This window comes from Schistocerca americana, unplaced genomic scaffold (assembly GCF_021461395.2).
Source record: "Schistocerca americana isolate TAMUIC-IGC-003095 unplaced genomic scaffold, iqSchAmer2.1 HiC_scaffold_124, whole genome shotgun sequence".
In the NCBI taxonomy this organism is placed as follows: domain Eukaryota; kingdom Metazoa; phylum Arthropoda; class Insecta; order Orthoptera; family Acrididae; genus Schistocerca; species Schistocerca americana.
Genome location: NW_025725308.1, coordinates 7,501 through 15,000, shown reverse-complemented (window position 1 = coordinate 15,000; position 7,500 = coordinate 7,501). Strand labels below are relative to the sequence as shown.

At 51.2% G+C, this 7,500-nt stretch overlaps 1 non-coding gene across 1 annotated transcript in view; it reads right to left on the bottom strand.

Annotated features, from left to right (window-relative positions):
* The window catches only part of LOC124563843, a 1,910-nt gene extending 287 nt beyond the window's left edge, over nucleotides 1-1,623 (bottom strand). The window contains exon 1 of the ribosomal RNA XR_006970372.1: nucleotides 1-1,623. This exon is cut by the window's left edge and continues 287 nt beyond it. This is a non-coding gene — a ribosomal RNA (small subunit ribosomal RNA).
* Between the last annotated feature and the right edge of the window lie 5,877 nt (nucleotides 1,624-7,500).

Genomic DNA, 7,500 nt, shown 5'->3' with positions numbered 1-7,500 from the left:
TTACCCCGACCTTTCGGCCTAGGAAGACACGCTGATTCCTTCAGTGTAGCGCGCGTGCGGCCCAGAACATCTAAGGGCATCACAGACCTGTTATTGCTCAATCTCGTGCGGCTAGAAGCCGCCTGTCCCTCTAAGAAGAAAAGTAATCGCTGACAGCACGAAGGATGTCACGCGACTAGTTAGCAGGCTAGAGTCTCGTTCGTTATCGGAATTAACCAGACAAATCGCTCCACCAACTAAGAACGGCCATGCACCACCACCCACCGAATCAAGAAAGAGCTATCAATCTGTCAATCCTTCCGGTGTCCGGGCCTGGTGAGGTTTCCCGTGTTGAGTCAAATTAAGCCGCAGGCTCCACTCCTGGTGGTGCCCTTCCGTCAATTCCTTTAAGTTTCAGCTTTGCAACCATACTTCCCCCGGAACCCAAAAGCTTTGGTTTCCCGGAGGCTGCCCGCCGAGTCATCGGAGGAACTGCGGCGGATCGCTGGCTGGCATCGTTTATGGTTAGAACTAGGGCGGTATCTGATCGCCTTCGAACCTCTAACTTTCGTTCTTGATTAATGAAAACATACTTGGCAAATGCTTTCGCTTCTGTTCGTCTTGCGACGATCCAAGAATTTCACCTCTAACGTCGCAATACGAATGCCCCCGCCTGTCCCTATTAATCATTACCTCGGGTTCCGAAAACCAACAAAATAGAACCGAGGTCCTATTCCATTATTCCATGCACACAGTATTCAGGCGGGCTTGCCTGCTTTAAGCACTCTAATTTGTTCAAAGTAAACGTGCCGGCCCACCGAGACACTCACTCAAGAGCACCCTGGTAGGATTGCAACGGGGTCCGCCTCGGGACGCACGAGCACGCACGAGGCGCGTCGCACGCCTTCAGCTCGCCCCACCGGCAGGACGTCCCACGATACATGCCAGTTAAACACCGACGGGCGGTGAACCAACAGCGTGGGACACAAATCCAACTACGAGCTTTTTAACCGCAACAACTTTAATATACGCTATTGGAGCTGGAATTACCGCGGCTGCTGGCACCAGACTTGCCCTCCAATAGATACTCGTTAAAGGATTTAAAGTGTACTCATTCCGATTACGGGGCCTCGGATGAGTCCCGTATCGTTATTTTTCGTCACTACCTCCCCGTGCCGGGAGTGGGTAATTTGCGCGCCTGCTGCCTTCCTTGGATGTGGTAGCCGTTTCTCAGGCTCCCTCTCCGGAATCGAACCCTGATTCCCCGTTACCCGTTACAACCATGGTAGGCGCAGAACCTACCATCGACAGTTGATAAGGCAGACATTTGAAAGATGCGTCGCCGGTACGAGGACCGTGCGATCAGCCCAAAGTTATTCAGAGTCACCAAGGCAAACGGACCGGACGAGCCGACCGATTGGTTTTGATCTAATAAAAGCGTCCCTTCCATCTCTGGTCGGGACTCTGTTTGCATGTATTAGCTCTAGAATTACCACAGTTATCCAAGTAACGTGGGTACGATCTAAGGAACCATAACTGATTTAATGAGCCATTCGCGGTTTCACCTTAATGCGGCTTGTACTGAGACATGCATGGCTTAATCTTTGAGACAAGCATATGACTACTGGCAGGATCAACCAGGGAGCTGCGTCAACTAGAGCTGAGCAGCCGGCCGCCCGGGAGTGTGTCCCGGGGGCCCGCGCGAACACGCAAGCGTCCGCTCAATTATTCTGCAAACAGGAGGAGGCTGAGCTCCCCTGCACGATACACCTCGAAACCCTCTCAGGTCCCGGCGGCGCGCAGCGCCGTCCTAAGTACTTGGTCGGGTTCGAGAGAGGCGCAATCGCCCGGAGTTTGGCGAGTAGACGCTTTAGGTGCGACCACCCGTGCTCCCAACTGAGCTTGCCGCTGCCGACAGAGGCCCGGGAGCGTGCTGTCGTGGCATTGCCGGCGGGAGACAACACGCGCCACCTACGGTGGCCGGCAGCTCCAACGCCAGCGCCACAGAAGGACAAAAGCCCCACTTGGGTGCCGAAGCGAACTCTCCCAGCACAGCGCACGCGCCAACACGTCCGCACAGCTGCGATACAAACCACCTGCGAGAACCGCAGAGGCGACCGAGCAGCAGACGGCGTCGCGGCGCCGAGCGCCGGGCGGCGGCGCATCCTCAGCGCACACAGTCCTCAATCGGACCAGCACACTGCAGATGTCCACCGCGCTTCGCACCGGGCCCGCGAGGACCTACTTTGGCCGCACGGCGCCGCGTGCAGGGTGCGCCGGCGCGCAGCTGCGCCGCCTGCCGCCTCCGTCGGCCGGCGCGCCTGCCACTGGCCGCCCCCACCAGCCGGCTGTAGCGCGTGCGCCCACGCACCGCGCGGCCAGCACGCCGGGAGGCCCCCCCTCACCGGCCGGGGACGGTCCCACCCAGCCACCGCCGCGTATCGCTTCACACCCACATGCCATTCACGTTCGTGGGCATGGTGGGTATCGCTGAAACAACCGGTTGGTAGCTCAACCGATCGTCGCCATCACTGATTCACCTCTAGCGAGAACAACCGCACCACAACGGTTTACCAGTTGTTCATTTGCGTAACGTCACCAGCAAACGTAGACGTCCATCGCCATTTGCAAATTCAACGATTGTTGCATGCCTGTGTCAGGTGTCACGACACACTATGTCTGCCCACATACACGCAACAACATGTGCACGCTTCGCGAACACGTGGAAGGTGGCCCCCGTACGTATGCGATGTCCATTGCGCGAACGACTGTCAACCGGCCTCTGTCGCATGTCGCAGATGTGGAACGCAGTGCACCATGCTGTCACGGTGTGTGAGAAGAGACGACTACGTCTGACAACACGCGCCACTACATCAACAGACGGCTCATGCTGATCGCCATCCAGGGCATACCACACTGCAATCCGGCTCTTATAGGGAGACGACACATAGCTGAGTGCACAACAGTTGGACCGCATGGTTCGCCGTTGTTGGCGCAGTCGTTGTACGGTCACATGTACCACGATGTATCATTCAGTACATGAGGACCAATGTGCAGTACAGTGTGTGATTTGGACGTACAACATCAGCGGACAGTTGACACAGGCCGTACCACAGCGTAGGCTAAGTGCTTCGCCATGCGAATGCCAATGAACAACTGCGAAGGGCATTGAGCATGTACGTCCTGCTGCCATCCACATTACAGTGTATCGCTGCAAGGTGTTTAACATGAAGCGATACACTGGGGACCAGGCAGTGCGAGTAGCAAACTATATTGCGGGGGTTGCAGTTAGGCAACACTACACTAATTTAACGCGTCGTATGACAATTACAGAGCGGGTTAAGGCCCAACGTGTGTTGGGTTAAGGCCCAACGTGTGTTGGGTTAAGGCCCAACGTGTGTTGGGTTAAGGCCCAACGTGTGTTGGGTTAAGGCCCAACGTGTGTTGGGTTAAGGCCCAACGTGTGTTGGGTTAAGGCCCAACGTGTGTTGGGTTAAGGCCCAACGTGTGTTGGGTTAAGGCCCAACGTGTGTTGGGTTAAGGCCCAACGTGTGTTGGGTTAAGGCCCAACGTGTGTTGGGTTAAGGCCCAACGTGTGTTGGGTTAAGGCCCAACGTGTGTTGGGTTAAGGCCCAACGTGGGTTGGGTTAAGGCGCAACGTGGGTTGGGTTAAGGCCCAACGTGGGTTGGGTTAAGGCGCAACGTGGGTTGGGTTAAGGCGCAACGTGGGTTGGGTTAAGGCGCAACGTGGGTTAGGTTAAGGCGCAACGTGGGTTAGGTTAAGGCGCAACGTAGGTTAGGTTAAGGCGCAATATAGGTTAGGTTAAGGCGCAATATAGGTTAGGTTAAGGCGCAATATAGGTTAGGTTAAGGCGCAATATAGGTTAGGTTAAGGCGCAATATAGGTTAGGTTAAGGCGCAATATAGGTTAGGTTAAGGCGCAACGTAGGTTAGGTTAAGGCGCAACATAGGTTAGGTTAAGGCGCAACATAGGTTAGGTTAAGGCGCAACATGGGTTAGGTTAAGGCGCAATATAGGTTAGGTTAAGGCACAATATGGGTTAGGTTAAGGCACAATATGGGTTAGGTTAAGGCACAATATGGGTTAGGTTAAGGCACAATATGGGTTAGGTTAAGGCACAATATGGGTTAGGTTAAGGCACAATATGGGTTAGGTTAAGGCACAATATGGGTTAGGTTAAGGCACAATATGGGTTAGGTTAAGGCACAATATGGGTTAGGTTAAGGCACAATATGGGTTAGGTTAAGGCACAATATGGGTTAGGTTAAGGCACAATATGGGTTAGGTTAAGGCACAATATGGGTTAGGTTAAGGCACAATATGGGTTAGGTTAAGGCACAATATGGGTTAGGTTAAGGCACAATATGGGTTAGGTTAAGGCACAATATGGGTTAGGTTAAGGCACAATATGGGTTAGGTTAAGGCACAATATGGGTTAGGTTAAGGCACAATATGGGTTAGGTTAAGGCACAATATGGGTTAGGTTAAGGCACAATATGGGTTAGGTTAAGGCACAATATGGGTTAGGTTAAGGCACAATATGGGTTAGGTTAAGGCACAATATGGGTTAGGTTAAGGCACAATATGGGTTAGGTTAAGGCACAACGTGGGTTAGGTTAAGGCACAACGTGGGTTAGGTTAAGGCACAACGTGGGTTAGGTTAAGGCACAACGTGGGTTAGGTTAAGGCACAACGTGGGTTAGGTTAAGGCACAACGTGGGTTAGGTTAAGGCACAACGTGGGTTAGGTTAAGGCACAACGTGGGTTAGGTTAAGGCACAACGTGGGTTAGGTTAAGGCACAACGTGGGTTAGGTTAAGGCACAACGTGGGTTAGGTTAAGGCACAATACGGGTTAGGTTAAGGCACAATACGGGTTAGGTTAAGGCACAATACGGGTTAGGTTAAAGCACAATACGGGTTAGGTTAAGGCACAATACGGGTTAGGTTAAGGCACAATACGGGTTAGGTTAAGGCACAATACGGGTTAGGTTAAGGCACAATACGGGTTAGGTTAAGGCACAATACGGGTTAGGTTAAGGCACAATACGGGTTAGGTTAAGGCACAATACGGGTTAGGTTAAGGCACAATACGGGTTAGGTTAAGGCACAATACGGGTTAGGTTAAGGCACAATACGGGTTAGGTTAAGGTACAATACGGGTTAGGTTAAGGCACAATACGGGTTAGGTTAAGGCACAATACGGGTTAGGTTAAGGCACAATACGGGTTAGGTTAAGGCACAATATGGGTTAGGTTAAGGCACAATATGGGTTAGGTTAAGGCACAATATGGGTTAGGTTAAGGCACAATATGGGTTAGGTTAAGGCACAATATGGGTTAGGTTAAGGCACAATATGGGTTAGGTTAAGGCACAATATGGGTTAGGTTAAGGCACAATATGGGTTAGGTTAAGGCACAATATGGGTTAGGTTAAGGCACAATATGGGTTAGGTTAAGGCACAATATGGGTTAGGTTAAGGCACAATATGGGTTAGGTTAAGGCACAATATGGGTTAGGTTAAGGCACAATATGGGTTAGGTTAAGGCACAATATGGGTTAGGTTAAGGCACAACGTGGGTTAGGTTAAGGCACAACGTGGGTTAGGTTAAGGCACAACGTGGGTTAGGTTAAGGCACAACGTGGGTTAGGTTAAGGCACAACGTGGGTTAGGTTAAGGCACAACGTGGGTTAGGTTAAGGCACAACGTGGGTTAGGTTAAGGCACAACGTGGGTTAGGTTAAGGCACAACGTGGGTTAGGTTAAGGCACAATACGGGTTAGGTTAAGGCACAATACGGGTTAGGTTAAGGCACAATACGGGTTAGGTTAAGGCACAATACGGGTTAGGTTAAGGCACAATACGGGTTAGGTTAAGGCACAATACGGGTTAGGTTAAGGCACAATACGGGTTAGGTTAAGGCACAATACGGGTTAGGTTAAGGCACAATACGGGTTAGGTTAAGGCACAATACGGGTTAGGTTAAGGCACAACGTGGGTTAGGTTAAGGCACAACGTGGGTTAGGTTAAGGCACAACGTGGGTTAGGTTAAGGCACAACGTGGGTTAGGTTAAGGCACAACGTGGGTTAGGTTAAGGCACAACGTGGGTTAGGTTAAGGCACAACGTGGGTTAGGTTAAGGCACAATACGGGTTAGGTTAAGGCACAATACGGGTTAGGTTAAGGCACAATACGGGTTAGGTTAAGGCACAATACGGGTTAGGTTAAGGCACAATACGGGTTAGGTTAAGGGACAATACGGGTTAGGTTAAGGCACAATACGGGTTAGGTTAAGGCACAATACGGGTTAGGTTAAGGCACAATACGGGTTAGGTTAAGGTACACATTGTTGTAAGGAAAGGTGTTTTGGGGGGGGGGGGGGGCCGGTTTGTTGATTGTGATTATCGTAAGTAAATGACTGCGGCATCATCTGATTTGCCACGTCAGGGTGCACCTTTGGCTCATAACAGGCGGCGCTCTGATTCCATGCTTGTGGCAGACCTGTGTCTTTCATTCCTGCCATTGTTTGTGTGCTGTGACAGGAGGCAGTATTGTGATGTTGGGTGTACCCCTGTGTAGGACATGTGTGGGTGTTGGTGGCTTAGCTGAGCAATGGTGGTTGTCGGAAGGGTGGGATATTCTGTTTTGTGAGTGGACCTCCCGGTCTGGTTATGATAGTGTGGATAGTCTAATGTGGCGGAGAGGATGCACTGGGTGTTGTTCCATGCTGGTGCTTACATATTGTCTCTGTGCCTGTTACAGGCAGAGAGTAGTGCGTGATAAGAGTGTCTGGCTGACGTGTGGTTGTGATTGTGAGCAGAGTCTTTCAGCATGTATACGGACAGTTGTATACATTATCTGTATTTTGATGGCTCTATCTATTACTAATCAGCGCCGTGTATACGTTTCATCCGGTTCCAGTCGAAACTGTTGTATCTCTGTACATTAGTGACACGGCGAGGCCGCCATGTAGTTACTCGTCTCGGCAGCTTCCACCGGTGTATGGCAAATGATTATAAGGAATCAGTCTAGTCGTCAATACCGATAGTGTGACGTCACATGTCTGGGGTGGGGGACGCTGCGCCCTTCCGGTGGGTCATGGCCTAGAAAGACTCTTCCCACGCAGGGGGGCTTGGACTGTCATTGACTCTTCCGAGTAATATACTTGCCGTACGTTTTTGCGACTGCGAGTGCAACGCTCACCGGTACCGACATGGATGGAGCGCCTCCTAGCTGACCGCTGAGCATCTGCATTCGTACAGAGAGCAACGCGATCGCGTCTGTAGCTCGTAAGTGGTACAGCTCGCAGCTCATGTATAGGGACAGCGGGAATGTCGCATATTGGACATAACTCTTTTTTTTTTTTTTTTTTTTTTTACTTTATTGTTATTTTAAAACCTGTACAATTCAGGTAGGCTGGCAGCGGCACACTACGCCGCTCTTCAGCCATAGCGGTTTACAAGAGTATAAAACATGGTGAATGACAATGAACAGAGTGACGG